A 19,296-nucleotide genomic window follows, 5' to 3' on the forward strand; every position below is an offset into this window, starting at 1 on the left:
CATAATTCAATGATATTTAAAATAGTTATTGATAGTTATGTACTCATTACCACTTTATTACTTGTTTTCTGTTTTTTTTTGTTTTTTGTTTTTCAGTTCTCTGTTCTTTTCATTTTTGAGTTCATCTTTTGCAGTCTTATAATTTTTTTTAGTGGTATGCTTGCATTTCATCTTTTGTGGATTGATAACTTTCTTTAGTGATATACTTGTGTTCTTTTCCCTCTATTGTTTTATGTATTTATTGTAGGTTTTTTATTTGATCAGAGATGGGAATACCAGACCACCTGATCTGCCTCTTGAGAAATTTGTATGAAGGTCAGGAAGCAACAGTTAGAACTGGACATGGAACAACACACTGGTTACAAATAGGAAAAGGAGTTCATCAAGGCTGTATATTGTCACCCTGTTTATTTAACTTCTATGCAGAGTACATCATGAGAAATGCTGGACTGGAAGAAACACAAGCTGGAATCAAGATTGCCAGGAGAAATATCAATAACCTCAGATATGCAGATGACACCACCCTTATGGCAGAAAGTGAAGAGGAACTAAAAAGTCTCTTGATGAAAGTGAAAGTGGAGAGTGAAAAAGTTGGCTTAAAGCTCAACATTCAGAAAATGAAGATCATGGCATACGGTCCCATCACTTCATGGGAAATAGATGGGAAACAGTGGAAACAGTGTCAGACTTTATATTTCTGGGCTCCAAAATCACTACAGATGGTGACTGCAGCCATGAAATTAAAAGAGGCTTCCTCCTTGGAAGGAAAGTTATGACCAACCTAGATAGCATATTCAAAAGCAGAGACATTATTTGCAAACAAAGGTTCGTCTAGTCAAGCCTATGGTTTTTCCTGTGGTCATGTATGAATGTGAGAGTAGGACTGAGAAGAAAGCTTAGCATCGAAGAATTGATGCTTTTGAACTGTGGTGTTGGAGAAGACTCTTGAGAGTTCCTTGGACTGCAAGGAGATCCAACCAGTCCATTCTGAAGGAGATCAGCCCTGGGATTTCTTTGGAAGGACTGATGCTAAAGCTGAAACTCCAGTTCTTTGGTCACCTCATGCGAAGAGTTGACTCATTTTCCACTATTTCTTTGTATTGATTGCTGAGGAAGGCTTTCTTATCTATCCTTGCTATTCTTTGGAACTCTGCATTCAGATGCTTATATCTTTCCTTTTCTACTTTGTTTTTTGCTTCTCTTCTTTTCACAGGTATTTGTAAGGCCTCCCCAGACAGCCATTATGCTTTTTTGCATTTCTTTTCCTTGGGGATGGTCCTGATCCCTGTCTCCTGTACAAGGTTGCAAACCTCCATCTGTAGTTCATCAGGCACTCTATCAGATCTAGTCCCTTAAATCTATTTCTCACTTCCACTGTATAATCATAAGGGATTTGATTTAGGTCATACCTGAATGGTCTAGTGGTTTTCCCCACTTTCTTCAATTTAAGTCTGAATTTGGCAATAAGGAGCTCATGATCTGAGCCAGTCAGCTTTCGGTCTTGTTTTTGCTGAAAGTATACAGCTTCTCCATCTTTGGCTGTAAAGAATATAATCAGTCTGATTTCGGTGTTGACCATCTGGTGATGTGCATGTTTAGAGTCTTCTTTTGTGTTGTTGGAAGAGAGTGTTTGTTATTACCAGTGCGTTCTCTTGACAAAACTCTATTAGCCGTTGCCCTGGTTCATCCCATATTCCAAGGCCAAATTTGCTGTTACTTTAGGTGTTTCTTGACTTCCTACTTTTGCATTCCAGTCCCCTATACTGGAAAAGACATCTTTTTGAGTGTTAGTTTTAAAAGGTCTTGTAGGTCTTCATAGAAATGTTCAACTTCAGCTTCTTCAGTGTTACTGGTTGGAGCATAGGCTTGGATTACTGTGATATTGAATGTTTTGCCTTGGAAACAAACAGAGATCATTCTGTCTTTTTTGAGATTGCATCCAAGTACTGCATTTCGGACTCTTTTGTTGACCATGATAGCGTCTCCATTTCTTCTAAGGGATTCCTGCCCACAGTAGTAGATAAAATGGTCATTTGAGTTAAATTCACCCATTCTAGTCCATTTTAGTTCTCTGATTCCTAGAATGCCGACGTTCACTCTTGCCATCTCCTGTTTGACCACTTCCAATTTGCCTTGATTCATGGACCTGACATTCCAGGTTCCTATGCAATATTGCTCTTTACAGCATTGGACCTTGCTTCTATCGCCAGTCACATACACAACTGCGTATTGTTTTTGCTTTGGCCCCATCCCTTTCTTTCTGAAGTTATTTCTCCACTGATCTCCAGTAGCATATTGGGCACCTACTGACCTGGGGAGTTCCCCTTTCAGTATCCTATCATTTTGCCTTTTCATATTGTTCATGGGGTTCTAAGACAAAAATACTGAAGGGTTTGTCATTCCCTTCTCCAGTGGATCACATTCTGTCAGACCTCTCCACCATGACCCGCCCATCTTGGGTGGCCCCACGTGGCATGGCTTAGTTTCATTGAATTAGACAAGTCTGTAGTCCATGTGATCAGACTGGCTAGTTTTCTGTGGTTATGGTTTCAGTGTGTCTGTCCTCTGATGCACTTGCACAACACCTACTACCTTACTTGGGTTTCTCTTACCTTGGATGTGTGGTATCTCTTCATGGCTGTTCCAGCAAAGCACAGCTGCTGCTCCTTACCTTGGACGAGGGATATTAAAAACAAAAAACGTTTTTACTGTCTGAGCCACCAGGGAAGTCTTCAAAGAATATCTTAGGTTTCAAATTTTTCCCTTTTAGCACTTTGAATATATCATGCCAATAGCCTCTGGGCTACAAAATTTCTGCTGGAAAATCAAGCCTTAAGATAGCTTCCCGTGCTTGTAACTTTTTTTTTTTTTTTTTGCCTTTTTGTCTTTAGAATTCTTTTTATTTAACTTTTGTCATTTTAATTATCATATGTGTTGGTGTAGGTCTGTTTGGGTTCATCTTTTTGTGACCCTCTGTTGTTTCTAATACCTGGATATGTGTTTTCTTCTTTAAGTTTGGGAAGTTTTAAGCCACAATTTTATCAAATATATTTTGAATATTCTTCTCTCTTATCCTTTGGGACCACTACTCCTGACTGTAGGTAGACTTAATATTATCTCATAGATTCCTTACACTGTTTTATTAAAAAAAAATTTTTTTTCTGTTCAAATTGGGTGTTTTCCATTATTATATCAAGATCACTTAAACATTTTTATGTATCACCTGGTCTGCTATTAATTCCTTGTATTATATTTTTCATTTCTATTATTGTATTCTCTAGTTTTGTCTGGTACATTTTAATATTTTCCACTTCTTTGTTAAGATTCTCACTGTATTCATCTCTTTCCCCAAATTCAGTTAGCTTTCTTTTTTCTAATGTTTTGAATTCTTTATCTGGTAAATTGTTTATTTCTGTTTCATTACTTGTTTTTACACAAGTTTTGTCTTCCTCTTCTAATTAAGATCATTTCTTCTGTCTTCTCATTTTGCTTAACCTTTATATTTCTATGAATCTTGGAAATAGTTACCTAATGTGGTCTTGAAGGAGTGTCCTTATGTGAGAGAGTCTCAGTGCAGTTTGTGCCCAGTGGCTTTGCTGGGAGACATGGATTTGCTGTGAACATGCCACATATTTCCTCAGGATATGCTGTCTACTACCTTGCTGGGAGGTGGGGTAAATTTTGAGAGACTAAGGAGGAGTGAAGAAGAACTAAAAAGCCTCTTGATGAAAGTGAAAGAGGAGAGTGAAAAAGTTGGCTTAAAGCTCAACATTCAGAAAACAAAGATAATGGCTTCCCATTACTTCATGGGAAATAGATGCAGAAACAGTGGAAACAGTGTCAGACTTCATTTTTTTGGGCTCCAAAATCACTGCAGATGGTGATTGCAGCCATGAAATTAAAAGATGCTTACTCCTTGGAAGGAAAGTTATGACCAACCTAGATAGCATATTCAAAAGCAGAGACTTTACTTTGCCAACAAAGGTCCGTCTAGTCAAGCCTATGGTTTTTCCAGTAATCATGTATGGATGTGAGAGTTGGACTGTGAAGAAAGCTGAGCACTGAAGAACTGATGCTTTTGAACTGTGGTGTTGGAGAAGACTCTTGAGAGTCCCTCGGACTGCAAGGAGATCCAACCAGTCCATTCTGAAGGAGATCAGCCCTGGGATTTCTTTGGAAGGAATGATTCTAAAGCTGAAACTCCAGTACTTTGGCCACCTCATGTGAAGAGTTGACTAATTGGAAAAGACTCTGATGCTGGGAGGGATTGGGGGCAGGAGGAGAAGGGGACGACAGAGGATGAGATGGCTGGATGGCATCACTGACTCGATGGACATGAGTCTGTGTGTACTCGTGGATTTGGTGATGGACAGGGAGGCCTGGCATGCTGTGATTCATGGGGTTGCAAAGAGTCAGACATGATTGAGTGACTGAACTGAACTGAACTGAAGGAAGGAGTCAGGTGTGAGCCAGATCTCCTCTATGCTCAGGGTCTGTCACTGCCTTAGTCGGTGTGCAGTTTGTCCCCAAGTGCTACAGCAAAGATCCTGAATGTTTGATATTTATTGGCCCAGTTCCTTCCCCCTGCCAGCACCAGTACCCCAGAGTGGAGAGTGCTGAAGCAAGAAGGATCTGTGCCACTTCAAAGCATGGGTCATTATCTTGGCTGTGGCTTTCCAGCTACAGACTGAGATCAGAGCTCTTTTGATGAACTGCTTAAATAAGTACCAGTAATAGCTGCTCCCACCCTGCTCATATTTGCCACTTCAGGTCTGATCTCCCTTTGTCTCACTGCCGGTCTTTCCCTTAGCTGCTGCCAACTTCACCCTGTTGTGGATTTGCTACACAAGGCTGTGAGTCCTTTGTGTGTTTCCAGCTGGTGTTCAGGGTATGAACTGGAGTGGTCCAGTTGTAGATAGAGATTGGAGCTTCATTTGATGCACTGCTTTGTATAAGTACCTGTAATGAATGCTCCTACCTTGCTTTGATCCCATCTCTTTGTTTGAATCAAACCCTCTTCTTAGTTTGGAGTTGAATTGTGAAGCAGGCAGTACTGGAGTGTCAGGAGCCACGTTAGGCATTACTGACAAAATAGAGGCATGGCCCAAACCCCCTCTCCTCATCTCGCAAGCATGGTCCCTGGATGAAGGAGTTAGGCCTTGTGATTCTGACTTTTTCTTTCCTTTCTTCAGTTGAGTTGGCTGGAAAGAATGTTAAAGTGCTTGAGAGAAACATGAGAAAGCACAAAGACTTCTGCAGTTATGCCCAGAAAATAATCTGTAAAATAACCATTGACATTTGTTCAAGGATCTTTACAAAGAATGTTCCAGGATGAGCATGTAGGCTGCAACTTGAGGCCATTGGGAGGATTATTATCTGAGACCTGTTTGTGAGGGGAATGTTTATGGCAAAAGAAGTTCTCTGAGTTTAGGGTTTAGGAATAATTAAGAATAGCTAGAAGACTTTTTAGGAGATAGTGATCTTAAGATGCTAGGGGCAAACAGGATTTAGAAAGATAAGAAATAAACTGAGAAATGTGGCATGAGTTACAGTGCAATCACAAGTTAAGTATAGGACACATAAGAGAAAGTAGATAACAGATAGTAAAGCTATCTATTATCTAAGAAAGTAAATAGATAGTAAAAGATTCTGAGAGAATAGCTGAAGCAGGAACTCTGTTTGTAGGACAACAATGATTTCTGGAGACAATAAATCTGGGTGGGGAAAACTAAAAATGTCAAACCTCTGACCTAATGCTTTTGTCAAAGTATAAAAGAAAATCTGAAGCTTGAAATAAACATATAGTTCCGTACTATGAGTCAGAGGCTACATCATCGTCAGCCGACACCACTCACCCCTTCAGGCTGATTCCCTGGCTGCTAGGGCTAGACTCCGGCACTGGAGAATTCACTTGGCTCATGCTGGAACCAGCCACCCCGGCAGTCTCACTCTGGTCCCCCTCCCTTCTTTGGGAGCAAGTAGTTATGCATGTGGGCTTCCCTGGTAGCTCAGCTTGTAAAGAATCCTTCTGCAATGCAGGAGTCTCCAGTTCAATTGGAGAAAGGAGAGGATATCCACTCCAGTTTTCTTGGCCTTTCCTGGTGGCTCAGATAGTAAAGAATCCACCTGCACTGTGGGAAACATGGGTTCCATCCCTGGGTTGGAAAGATCCCCTGGAGGAGGGCATGCAACCTACTCCAGTATTCTTGCCTGGAGAATCTCCATGGACAGAGGAGCTGGGCGGGCTGCAGTCCATGGATCACAAAGAGTCAGACATGACTGAGTGACAAAACACAACCCAGCCCAGTTATGCATGTGCTTTTAATGAGTAATGTTCAAGCTTCCCATGGCCTTCTTGATAGTACCAGTGGCCTTCCAGTCAGCAAGCAACTGGTGTTCCCTGTTTGGACCTGAGGGTTGGAGGATCCAATTTGTGGCTTCAACTACTCACTCCCTAGGTAGGCTCTTCATCTATTTATTCGTCCTTTTCCTCTGAAATCCCTTCCAGGGACATAGGTTGTCACTTGGTCACTTACCTTTCCTTCCTATCTGATTCCACATGGATCTTTCTTTCATCCTTAGTTGTTTGGGAGTCTTTCTGCCAGTTTCCAGTTGATTTTATTTTTCTGTTTTTTTGGTTTAGATATTTTGTTTTGTATTGGGGTGTAGCCAATTAACAATGTTGTGATAGCTTCACGCGGACTGCGAAGGGACTCAGCCATACATATACATGTATCCAATCTTCTTGAAAACCCCCTCCCATCCAGGTTGCCATAAAGCATTGAGCAGAGTTCCATGTGTTATATAGGAGGTTCTTTTGGTTATCTATTTTAAATACAGCAGTCTACCTCAAACTCCCTAACTTTCCCTCTAACTGATAATAGGGAAGTAAGTTTATAAGTAAGTTTATTTGTATCATTTATTTTTAGATTCCACATATAAGGGATGACATATGATATTTCTTCTATGCCATTTTCAGCAACATGGATGATCCTAGAGATTGTCATACTGAGTGAAGTAAATCCAGTTAGTTTTCAGTGACACTTGTTCCATATGCAAATGCATTTTTAATGTGCACAGGGGGAGGGAAGTTTCATGCTCTCCTGCTCTACCATATTGGTCTCAGCCTTCTCAAACAGCACTTTTTTGAAATGTCTAAAGCATAATGTTTCTCGAAAATCATAATGGGCCTTTAGTCTAAATTTTCTATGTATTTTACTCTCTAGCACACATGTGTTAAAATGGCACCTGGAGTATTTGCCAGTTTATATTTACCACATTCACTTTCATTGGGAATTGAAAAGAAATATTTTTCAAGTTAATGTGCACATATGAACAACACAAGCTATGCTGGTCTATTTCTGTAAAGATAACACATTAAACATAGTATCCACAACCATGATTCATCTGGATTTTAAAGGGATTAAATTATGAATTGAATGCATACATTATGTCCCCACCCACTTGGCTTCTTTGGTCTTGGAGGGTGTTGGTAAACTCTGAAACTACTCTAAGATGCATTTATTGCCATTTAATTTATTGCCTATCCAATATCAGTACAAAATTTGTGTTTGTGTGCATGTATATACTTATAAACAAATAGCAGAATAAATAATATCAGAATTTCATATGATCTTTCTAACACTGATTAGACTTACACTAATTGTTTGTACATCTTCTTTAACCAATTCCCTAAACTTTATAAAATCTACTAGTAATCTGTCTTTTGCATTATATAAAACATTTATGCTAATCTGATAACCACAAATTCATATTTTGAGCTAATTAAATTAACTAGAACACTATGGTCTTTCCAGTAGTCATGTATTGATTTGAGAGTTGGACTGTGAAGAAAGCCGAGCACTGAAGAATTGATGCTTTTGAACTGTGGTGTTGGGGAAGACTCCTGAGAGTCCCTTGGACTGCAAGGAGATTCAACCAGTCCATTGTAAAGGACATCAGTCTTGGGTGTTCTTTGGAAGGAATGATGCTAAAGCTGAAACTCCAGTACTTTGGCCACCTCATGTGAAGAGTTGACTCATTGGAAAAGACTCTGTTGCTGGGAGGGATTGGGGGCAGGAGGAGAAGGGGACAACAGAGGATGAGATGGCTGGATGGCATCACTGACTCGATGGACGTGAGTTTGAGTGAACTCCGGGAGTTGATGATGGACAGGAAGGCCTGGCATGCTGTGATTCATGGGGTTGCAAAGAGTCGGACACGACTGAGCAACTGAACTGAACACATTTTTTTTAAGTCTTTATTTTTTGTGATGGTTTGTTATACAGTAAAAGCCATCTGATTCAAAATTGAGAACTAGAAGAGAGGTATTGTCACAACAAAAGCGTAAAATATGTGTCTTTGGCATTGGCTGTAAAGAGGGGCTGGAGAAGTTTACTGCAAAAATGGCAACCCATATTGTTTTTTCTGATAATTTGTAAAACTGTCACCTGTTGTAACTAGAAATATAGAAAATACACAGTGAACATTTGGAATTGAGAAACAAAACAGTGAAGCACAATGTTGAAAGTCCAGTTAATTTCCATACGATAATGTCTCAATAGAAATATAGCAGCTAAAGAAAAACCTCTCCAATTTGTAAGCAGAATTTGGAAGAAATACAGAGGGATTGTGTGCTAAGTGGCTTCAGCTGTGTCCAACTCTTTGCAATCCCATGGACTGTAGCCCACCAGGCTCCTCTGTCCATGGGATTCTCCAGGCAAGAATATTGGTGTAGGTTACCATGTCCTCCTTTGGGGGATCTTTCTGACCCAGGGATTGAACTCAAGGCTCTTATGTCTCCTTCATTGGCAGGCAGATTCTTCACCACTATGCCACCTGGGAAGCCCATCAGTTCAGTTCAGTTCAGTCGCTCAGTCATGTCCAACTCTTTGCGACCCCATGAATTGCAGCACACCAGGCCTCCCTGCCCATCACAAACTCCCAGAGTTCACTCAGACTCACGACCATGGAGTCAGTGATGCCATCCAGCCGTCTCATCCTCTGTTGTCCCCTTCTCCTCCTGCCCCCAATCCCTCCCAGCATCAGAGTCTTTTCCAATGAGTCAACTCTTCAAATGAGGTGGCCTAAGTACTGGAGTTTCAGCTTTAGCATCATTCCTTCCAAAGAAATCCCAGGGCTGATCTCCTTCAGAATGGAAGTCCATAGATGGATTATAACTTAATAAATTAGAAAATGAAAGCATTTCTGTATCCAACTTTTAAAATTCAACAGTGTTGTAAGAAAAAAAAAATAGATTTGGTCTAAAAGTTGAATCAAATATATGGATCTAGATCACTTTTATAAAACTTTTGAAATAATTCATGTTAAATAACCTGTAGGGACACTTCAAAACCCAAATTCATGCAGGAATAATAAGACTATTGGACTACAATGTAAATTCACTAGATTATACACACAGTAGCTTGACTTTCTGAAAGAGAAGGTGGCTTAAAATAAATTAAGTCCTAAGTCAAATTCATGGACAAAGTACACAAAATTTGAAAGATTTGTTAAAAGTTCTATCAGTCTTACTAAGAAACACTGAAATTGTTCAAAATTCTAAAAAATAAACAAACAACAAAGTTTACTTTGTTTTCCAATTTTCTATAGCCTAAAAGAAGGTTAAGAAAGTTGGTCAAAGGCCTATTAGAGTTCCATTTCAAAAGTGGTCAAGGTAGAAAAGGGAAAGCATTCCCGAAAGGGGAGCTAAGAGCCATGGAGAAAACTTCAAGGAATCGGGGCCCTTGCCAAAGACTATGTTTTCCTCTGGAGTAATGCACAGAATACTGAAAGTGTCAGTAGTATTTTCCATGTGTGATATTTTGTTCTCTGTTGACCTCTACATTTTTTAAAGTTGGAACATTCTTACATCACTTTCCAGACTGATTTCCTCATTTCATAAAATACATTCAAGCTTTGAACTCAAATCCCAGAAATTGTCTTTACTCGGAATCTGTTGACATTTTGACTGCTATATGTTGTGACTTGCATTCTTCAAAAATCTGTGTATTTGTCTCTTTCTCTTTTTAACTTCTCAACATTATGACACCACATATGTGCCTGTACATTCTATAAGGATTTAGATATATTCATTATGTTGATATATTCATTATGACCAGCAGCAACAAAATAAAAATGGGTATCCAAGAGATTCACAGATGTTTCTAACATATGCAATATTAGGAAAGATACACTTTTGAACTGTGGTGTTGAAGAAGACTCATGAGAGTCCCTTAGACTGAAAGGAGATCCAACCCATCCATCCTAAAGGAGATCAGTCCTGGGTGTTCATTGGAAGGACTGATGTTGAAGCTGAAACTCCAATACTTTGGCCACCTGGTGCGGAGAGCTGACTCATTTGAAAAGACCTTGATGCTGGGAAAGACTGAGGGCAGGAGGAGAAAGGAACAACGGAGGATGAGATGGTTGGATGGCATCACTGACAAAATGGACATGGGTTTGGGTGAACTCCAGGAGTTGGTGACTGACAGGGAGGCCTGGGTTGCTGTGTTTCATGGGGTCGCAAAGAATCGAACACGACTGAGTGACTGAACTGAACTGAACTGACCTGAACACTAGTGATAAATAGTGACATTAAATTATTTTTTATAACAGCATGTAATGAAACTTTTTCTTCTCTATGAACTTGCTGTAATTTGGGAAACTCACTCCTAGCATATTCTCTGAAGTTAAATGCCAAATAAAAGACATTTAGAGAAATATAGAGGCAATACACTCTTTCTATTAATTTTTTATCCTAGAGTAATTGACTGTGAAGAGACTAACTAGGATGATTTTTTCTTATAAGAACAATTATCTTTGTGTAAATTTACTTAAATAAAGCCAATAAAACTGCTACATGTCAGAATTTTCTACTTTTCTTTGCAAAAAGCAACAACATTGACTTCATGATATTTTCTCCTGTAGAAGAGTAATGAAGTCTTTACACTTTATGCACTGATTGAAAGGTAGAAAATATTGTTTAATATTGGTTCAATGCAATATTACTGGAAACTTAATGCCTCACTTTCATTAAGCTGAATGATGATCTTGATTTGTTACTTTTTGTGAGAAAATAATGGTATATTTAAAGAGTTGAAGTAACTTTCTCTTAGTTTATCAAATGAGTTATGTTAATGTTTTATAAAAATAGAAAATAAAATGAAATATGAATTTTACAATTATTCAATAAATTTCTTGATTCTTTCCAAATATGAAATTAATAAAGCAACAGTGAAAATCACTCTATCTATATTCCTATTAATTCTATTATGTCCAGAAATTAGAAAAGACCAAAAAATAAAGCCTAATTTTTGAGGAATTATTTTTTAAAGAAAATTTTAAAATAAATCACAAAAGTTCACGCATATTTTCTTATGAAACAATATAGACTAGACTCAATATAATACAGTATACCATGAAATAATATAGGTAATACAGATATTATACCATTATATATAAAGACTGGTGAATGGAGAAACAAGACTGAAAAAGGAAAAAAAATGAATAAATTATTTGAAGAGAATGCAGGAAATTTAAGAGTTATACAGAAACCATATAAAGAGTTATACCATGAAATAATGTAGGTAATACAGATATTATACCATTATATATAAAGACTGGTGAATGGAGAAACAAGACTGAAAAAGGAAAAAAAAATGAATAATATATTTGAAGAGAATACAGGAAATTAAAGAGTTATACAGAAGGAAACAAGAGAGACATAGAGAATATCTGAAAAAGCTACAATTCCAAGTATATTATTTACATATACTTTTTTTATAGTAATGTCAAAATTTTTAAATATATCACATACTTTCAATTTAAGCTTCAGATGCTGTTATAGATTTCTTGATTATAGGCATAAAATTGTAATGAGTACTTATATTTTTCCAAATCAGCTTTATTAAAAATAAGGTTCACAGAGTTTAGGAGAAAAGGTCAAATATTTGCTGCTAAATATATATACCGATCAGCCCTGGGATTTCTTTGGAAGGAATGATGCTAAAGCTGAAACTCCAGTACTTTGGCCACCTCATGTGAAGAGTTGACTCATTGGAAAAGACTCTGATGCTGGGAGGGATTGGGGGCAGGAGAAGAAGGGGACGACAGAGGATGAGATGGCTGGATGTCATCACTGACTCGATGGACGTGAGTCTGAGTGAACTCCAGAAGTTGCTGATGGACAAGGAGGCCTGGCGTGCTGTGATTCATGGGGTCGCAAAGAGTCAGACACAACTGAGCGACTGATCTGATCTGATCTGATCTGATATATACCGTCACAACCATTATCTCAATAAAGGTATACAATATTTTTATCTCCATGAAGTGTTTTATTGTACTTAAGCATTGCCTTATTTGGAAAAGCCTATTGACTGTGATTGGTTATCCTTAAGCTTTGATTTCTCAAGTTCAAGTCATTTTAGGCTTAGGCTTTGGTTTGCTTATGTAGGCAACTAATGCACTAGAGTTACCTCAGTTTAATGACCCCCATGTTTAATTTAATCTGTGGGAATTGCTTTTATGTGAAAACAAAGAATTTCATGGAGGCATGTCTATTGAAGTAGTATTTGTATTTGCAAGATAAAAAAAGAAAACAAAACAGCTTAAATGTTCTAGAGCAGAATGGAAAATTAAACCTTAAGGCTATACATCAGTTAAGGGCAAAGACCCAGGAGGCAGACTGCCTGGTTCAAATTCTGTATTTTTCATTTGCAATGTGACTATGGGCAGTTACTGACCCTCTCTATAAAAAGGAACTAGTAATAGACTATTTACCTCATAGGAGTGTATTGAGAATTAAAGTAAGTTAAAATATTTTAAATGGGTTCAAGTAAACATCTTGAATTAATAAAAATCATTTTATAACACAAAGAGTCTCAAGATAATTTTTACAACCCCATTTTACAGATGAGCAAATGACAGTCCAGTGAAGGGAAAGCAGCTTATGTGCCTGAGAGAGGCAATGAGCCCAATATTCAGATGCTTCTACTACAAAGCTCCTTCACAGCACTTTCTGTATTACTTATAATTGCTGAGTAGTATTTTACTGTATAACTTAAATTTTGTATTCACTCTCCTGTTAATGAACATAAGATTTTTAAATATTTTTTGGATATAAGAATTCAGGCCTCAGAATTTTATGACTATTCATAATTTTCATTATATATATATTACATATATATGTGTGTATTTTAATAAATATATATGTAAAGATTTAGAGATATAAATAGATAGTTGGACCATAAAGAAGGATGAACACAGAAAAATTGATGATTTTGAGCTGTGGTGTTGGAGAAGACTCTTGAGTGTCCTTTGTTTTGTTTTGTTTTGTTTTAATTTTATTTTATTTTTAAACTTTACATAATTGTATTAGTTTTGCCAAATATCAAAATGAATCCATCACAGGTATACATGTGCTCCCCATCCTGAACCCTCCCCCCTCCTCTCTCCCCATACCATCCCTCTGGGTCGTCCCAGTGCACTAGCCCCAAGCATCCAGTATCGTGCATTGACCCTGGACTGCAAGGAGATCAAACCAGTCAATCCTAAAGGATATCAATCCTGAATATTCATTGGAAAGACTAATGCTGAAGCTTAAACTCCAATATTTTGTACACCTAATGTGAAAGCTGACTCATTAGAAAGACGGTGATGAGGGGAGAGATGGTAGGTAGAAGGAGAAGGGGGAGACAGAGGACGAGATGGCTGGATGGCATCACCTGCTCAATGGACGTGAGATTGACCAAGCTTTGGGAGATGACGAAGGACAGGGAAACCTGGTGTGCTGGAGTTCATGGGGTCACAAATAGTTGGATATGACTGCGAGACTGAACAGCAACACCAAATATATGTCCATAAAATTTCTGTAGTGGAATTGGTGAGTATTATAATGAGGATATAGTTGTCACAGAAAATTGCAGTTATTTTCTACTGTGGTTATAATCTTTCATATTCCCACCAGCAATTTATGACCATTCAAATTGTTTCACAGCCTTGTTAACCTGATATTACCACATTTTTAATTTAGCTCTTCTAGAGAGTTGATGCAATATTATTTAAGGAAACTATGTTAATTATCTTTTCATACATATTCAGGCAATCATATTATATTTTGAAAAATGTCTGTTTATTTTTGTTTTCTTTTTATTCATTGCTTTTTTATTGTGGGCATTTAAGTTTTTCTTTACATATCTTGAAAACAAGTACTTGTTAAATATATGTGTTGAGTATTTTATCCCAGTTGTGGTTTGCCTTTTAATATGCTTAATGATAGCATATGAAGAGCAAAATTATTTACTTTTAAGTCCCATTTATTATTTCACTTTTCATTGTGTTGGCATTTTACTATGTTATTTATAGAAGATTTATTATTATTTTAGCTTTTATATTTATTATCCATCTTAAATTTCTTATATTGTACATAGATTTAGAAAATGTTTCAGCTTTTTTTTTTTTTTTTTCTACAAGGATATCCAAACATTACAGTATCAAATGTAAAGATTTTCCTTTTTCCCATTGTGTTACCTGGGGGTCTTTTTCAAAAATCAGTTTAATAAATATATACATATATATACATATATACTTCATTATTTTGATTTTTATATTGTTTCATTTATCCATTTTTGTCTGTGTGTATGTAAATGCTATAGTTTTTTTTTTTTTTTTTTTTTTATCTTTTACTTTGTAGTAAGTTTTATGGTTTGTGAGTCCTCCAAATTAGCCTTTTTTCCCTTCAACATTTTTTGGACATTCTGGGTTTTTTTGGTTTGGAGAACAAGTTTAGAGTCAGTTTTTCAGTTAAAACATGTTGAATTTTAGAATTAAACTTGCTGGTTAGTTTGGGGGAATTGACATCTTCACCATATTGAGTCTTCCAAATAATGAACAACATCCATTTTTCTATTTATTTATATCATATTTAAAATTTGTTTCTGTATTTTAATAGAGATCTTACACATTAATCATTAAAGTTTAAGTGTTTTAAAAGTTTTGATATTATTTAAATCATAGAATAAAATTTGATATTATGTTAGTACATATAAATGAACTTTTTTTGTATACAGATCTTGTTTTCTGTAAAATTCATAATTTTTGTAGATTTCCTAAGGTTATTTCCTTCCCAATCTGCAAACCATTCTTTTTTTTTTTTTATTACCTCATTGCACTGTCTGGGGATTTCAGTCCAAGAGTGTTAAAAAAAATAGGAGAGAAGACAACATTTTCTTGTTCCAAAATTTAATAGAAAAGCACTCATTCTTTCACTTCTAAGTGCAATGTTAGCTGTAGGTTTTATGGATGAAGGGAGGGGGTTCAAAAGAATTAAACTTCCAGTTATAAAACAAATGTAATGGAAATATAATGTGTAGTATGGTAATTGAAGCTGACAATATTTTATTGCATGTTTGAAAATTGTTGAGAGTGGATCCTAAAAGTCCACATCACAAGAAAAACAGTATATGGTGGTGGATATTAACTAGACTAATCTTGGTGATCATTTTGCAATTTATACACACATTGACTCATTATGTTGTACATCTGAAATTAATATAATGTTATGTATCAGCTATAATCCAATTTAAAAAAACAACTGCAATGAGAGTGAAGTATATAAAACATGCAGAGTGAAAATTTCAAGGTAATGTTTAAATCTGGTTTATGTATCTTTTAAAACTTTTTTTTTGGGGGGTATCTTTTAAAACTTTTGATGGAAATATTTGTGTTTTAGGTGGTCAATAATTTCTACAATGTGATATTCCATGTAGTACTCCATTCTAAACATTGAGAAATCCCAGTCTACTTTCTACTTTAAAAAGTTCATTTCTGCAGAATAACATTTTATTTTATTTTTTTTAATTTTTTTTTCTAATTTTATTTTATTTTTAAACTTTACATAATTGTATTAGTTTTGCCAAATATCAAAATGAATCTGCCACAGGTATACATGTGTTCCCCATCCCGAACCCTCCTCCCTCCTCCCTCCCCATACCATCCCTCTGGGCCGTCCCAGTGCACCAGCCCCAAGCATCCAGCATCGTGCATCGAACCTGGACTGGCAACTCGTTTCCTACATGATATTTTACATGTTTCATTGCCATTCTCCCAAATCTTCCCACCCTCTCCCTCTCCCACAGAGTCCATAAGACTGTTCTATACATCAGTGTCTCTTTTGCTGTCTCGTACACCGGGTTATTGTTACCATCTTTCTAAATTCCATATATATGCGTTAGTATACTGTATTTATGTTTTTCCTTCTGGCTTACTTCACTCTGTATAATAGGCTCCAGTTTCATCCACCTCATTAGAACTGATTGAAATGTATTCTTTTTAATGGCTGAGTAACACTCCATTGTGTATATGTACTACAGCTTTCTTATCCATTCATCTGCTGATGGACATCTAGGTTGCTTCCATGTCTTGGCTATTATAAACAGTGCTGCAATGAACATTGGGGTACACGTGTCTCTTTCCCTTCTGGTTTCCTCAGTGTGTATGCCCAGCAGTGGGATTGCTGGATCATAAGGCAGTTCTATTTCCAGTTTTTTAAGGAATCTCCACACTGTTCTCCATAGTGGCTGTACTAGTTTGCATTCCCACCAACAGTGTAAGAGGGTTCCCTTTTCTCCACACCCTCTCCAGCATTTATTATTTGTAGACTTTTGGATCACAGCCATTCTGACTGGTGTGAAATGGTACCTCATAGTGGTTTTGATTTGCATTTCTCTGATAATGAGTGATGTTGAGCATCTTTTCATGTGTTTGTTAGCCATCTGTATGTCTTCTTTGGAGAAATGTCTATTTAGTTCTTTGGCCCATTTTTTGATTGGGTCGTTTATTTTTCTGGAGTTGAGCTGTAGGAGTTGCTTGTATATTTTTGAGATTAGTTGTTTGTCGGTTGCTTCCTTTGCTATTATTTTCTCTATTTTAAAAGGCATTCTTCTGACTCTAAGGATTTGGGGATTAGGGAATATCTGTCCCTTAGGTTTAATCTATTGCTGGTATTTCTTTCTATATAGCTTTTTGACATTTGATTTACTGAAAATGTTGAGCCCTACTTTGTTATTAGATTGTTAGTGAAAAAAAATAACATTCTGAGCAGAATAAGTCACTCCATCACTGCCTATGACCAATGTTTACTACATAATGGAATTCGATTCATAATGACATGTGACAGAAAAATTTGCTTGCTTTTTAGGGCTGATGAGTACTACCATAGAGATTGACATCAGCATAATTCTTTTTTATTTGTTTCCTTTTTATATTAGTGTGATTCTAAAAAGCATTTTTAAGAAGGGACAGATGGCATATTGGGTATGTATTGGCCTTGCTATCAGAGCTCTAACCTTTCTTGCTGGGTTGCTTAGTGAATTTTAGGATTCTCATCCATAGGTTAGGAAACAAGGATGTTAAATAACATAGTGCTGTGAATTCCATGGTGGTCCAGTGGTTAGAATGCTCTATTTTCTCTGCTGAGGGCATGGATTCAATCCCTGGTTAGGGAAATAAGATCCTATAAGTCTCATTGTGCATACAAAAAAAAAAAAAAAATAGACATAAGGTACATGGGGCATGGAAATAAAATTAGTTGGGAGGAGGGTTCGGGATGGGGAACACATGTATACCTGTGGCGGATTCATTTTGATATTTGGCAAAACTAATACAATTATGTAAAGTTTAAAAATAAAATAAAATTAGAGAAAAAAAATTAATTATTCAAAGTAAACAAAATAATGTTTAAATAAATTGAGTAGACTTCTGACATGGAAAGGAACAAATGACATTTATGGATTGAATTTATTATTTCCTTAAGTTGTTTTGCTTTTTTAAGATTTGGCTCTCAGAAAACATTAAATAGAATGATGATTTTTCTCACATCCTGTATTTCATGGAAGAAATGTAATATATTTGATATTTATTTTTAAATGCTTACTTGAATTTTCTAATGTAACTATCTGGACCTGAAGTTTTCTTTAAAGAAAGGTACTAATTAGACCTTCAGTTAATTTACTATATATGGGACTATTTCAGTTCAGTTCAGTTCAGTTCAGTCGCTCAGTCCTATCCGACTCTTTGCAACCCCATGAATTGCAGCACGCCAGGCCTCCCTGTCCATCACCAACTCCCAGAGTTCACCCAAACTCTTATCCATCGAGTCTGTGATGCCATGCAGCCATCTCATCCTCTGTCGTCCCCTTCTCCTCCTGTCCCCAATCCCTCCCAGCGTCAGAGTCTTTTCCAATGAGTCAACCCTTCGCATGAGGTGGCCAAAGTATTAGAATTTCTGCTTCAGCATCATTCCTTCCAAAGAACACCCAGGACTGGTCTCCTTTAGGATGGACTGGTTGGATCTCCTTGCAGTCCAAGGGACTGTCAAAAGTCTTCTCCAACACCACAGTTTAAAAGCATCAATTCTTCGGCGCTCAGCTTTCCTCACAGTCCAACTTTCACATCCATACATGACCACTGGAAAAACCATAGCCTTGACTAGACGGACCTTTGGTGGCAAAGTAATGTCTCTGTTTTTGAATATGTTATCTAGGTTGGTCATAACTTTCCTTCCAGGGAGTAAGGTCTTTTAATTTCATGGCTGCAGCCACTATCTGCAGTGATTTTGGAGCCCCCAAAAATAAAGTCTGACACTGTTTCCACTGTTTACCCATCTATTTTCTGTGAAGTGATGGGACCAGATGCCATGATCTTCATTTTCTGAATGTTGAGCTTTAAGCCAACTTTTTCACTCTCCTCTTTCACTTTCATCAAGAGGCTTTTTAGTTCCTCTTCACTTTCTGGCATAAGGGTGGTGTCCTCTGCATATCTGAGGTTACTGATATTTCTCCTGGCAATCTTGATTCAAGCGTGTGCTTAGTATCCTTTTCCAGTTTTATGAATTTGTGTTTTTCAACACATCTATAATTCCATGTATATCATATAATTTATTAGCATAAAGCTGTTCATGAAGTTGTCATAATATCTTTTAAATATCTGTAGTAATATCTCTCAGAGAAGGCAATAACAACCCACTCCAGTACTCTTGCCTGGGAAATCCCATGGACGGAGGAGCCTGGTAGGCTACAGTCTATGGGGTCGGGAAGATTCGGATACAACTGAATGACTTCAATTTCACTTTTTACTTTCATGCATTGGAGGAGGAAATGGCAACCCACTCCAGTATTCTTGCTTGGAGAATCCCAGGGACAGGAGCCTGGTGGGCTGCCGTCTGTGGGGTTGCACAGAGTCGGACATGACTGACATGACTTAGCAGCAATGGCAGCAGAAGTAATAGCTCTGGGCTCC

Source organism: Bos taurus, chromosome 15 (genome assembly GCF_002263795.3).
Source record: "Bos taurus isolate L1 Dominette 01449 registration number 42190680 breed Hereford chromosome 15, ARS-UCD2.0, whole genome shotgun sequence".
Classification (NCBI taxonomy): Eukaryota; Metazoa; Chordata; class Mammalia; order Artiodactyla; family Bovidae; genus Bos; species Bos taurus.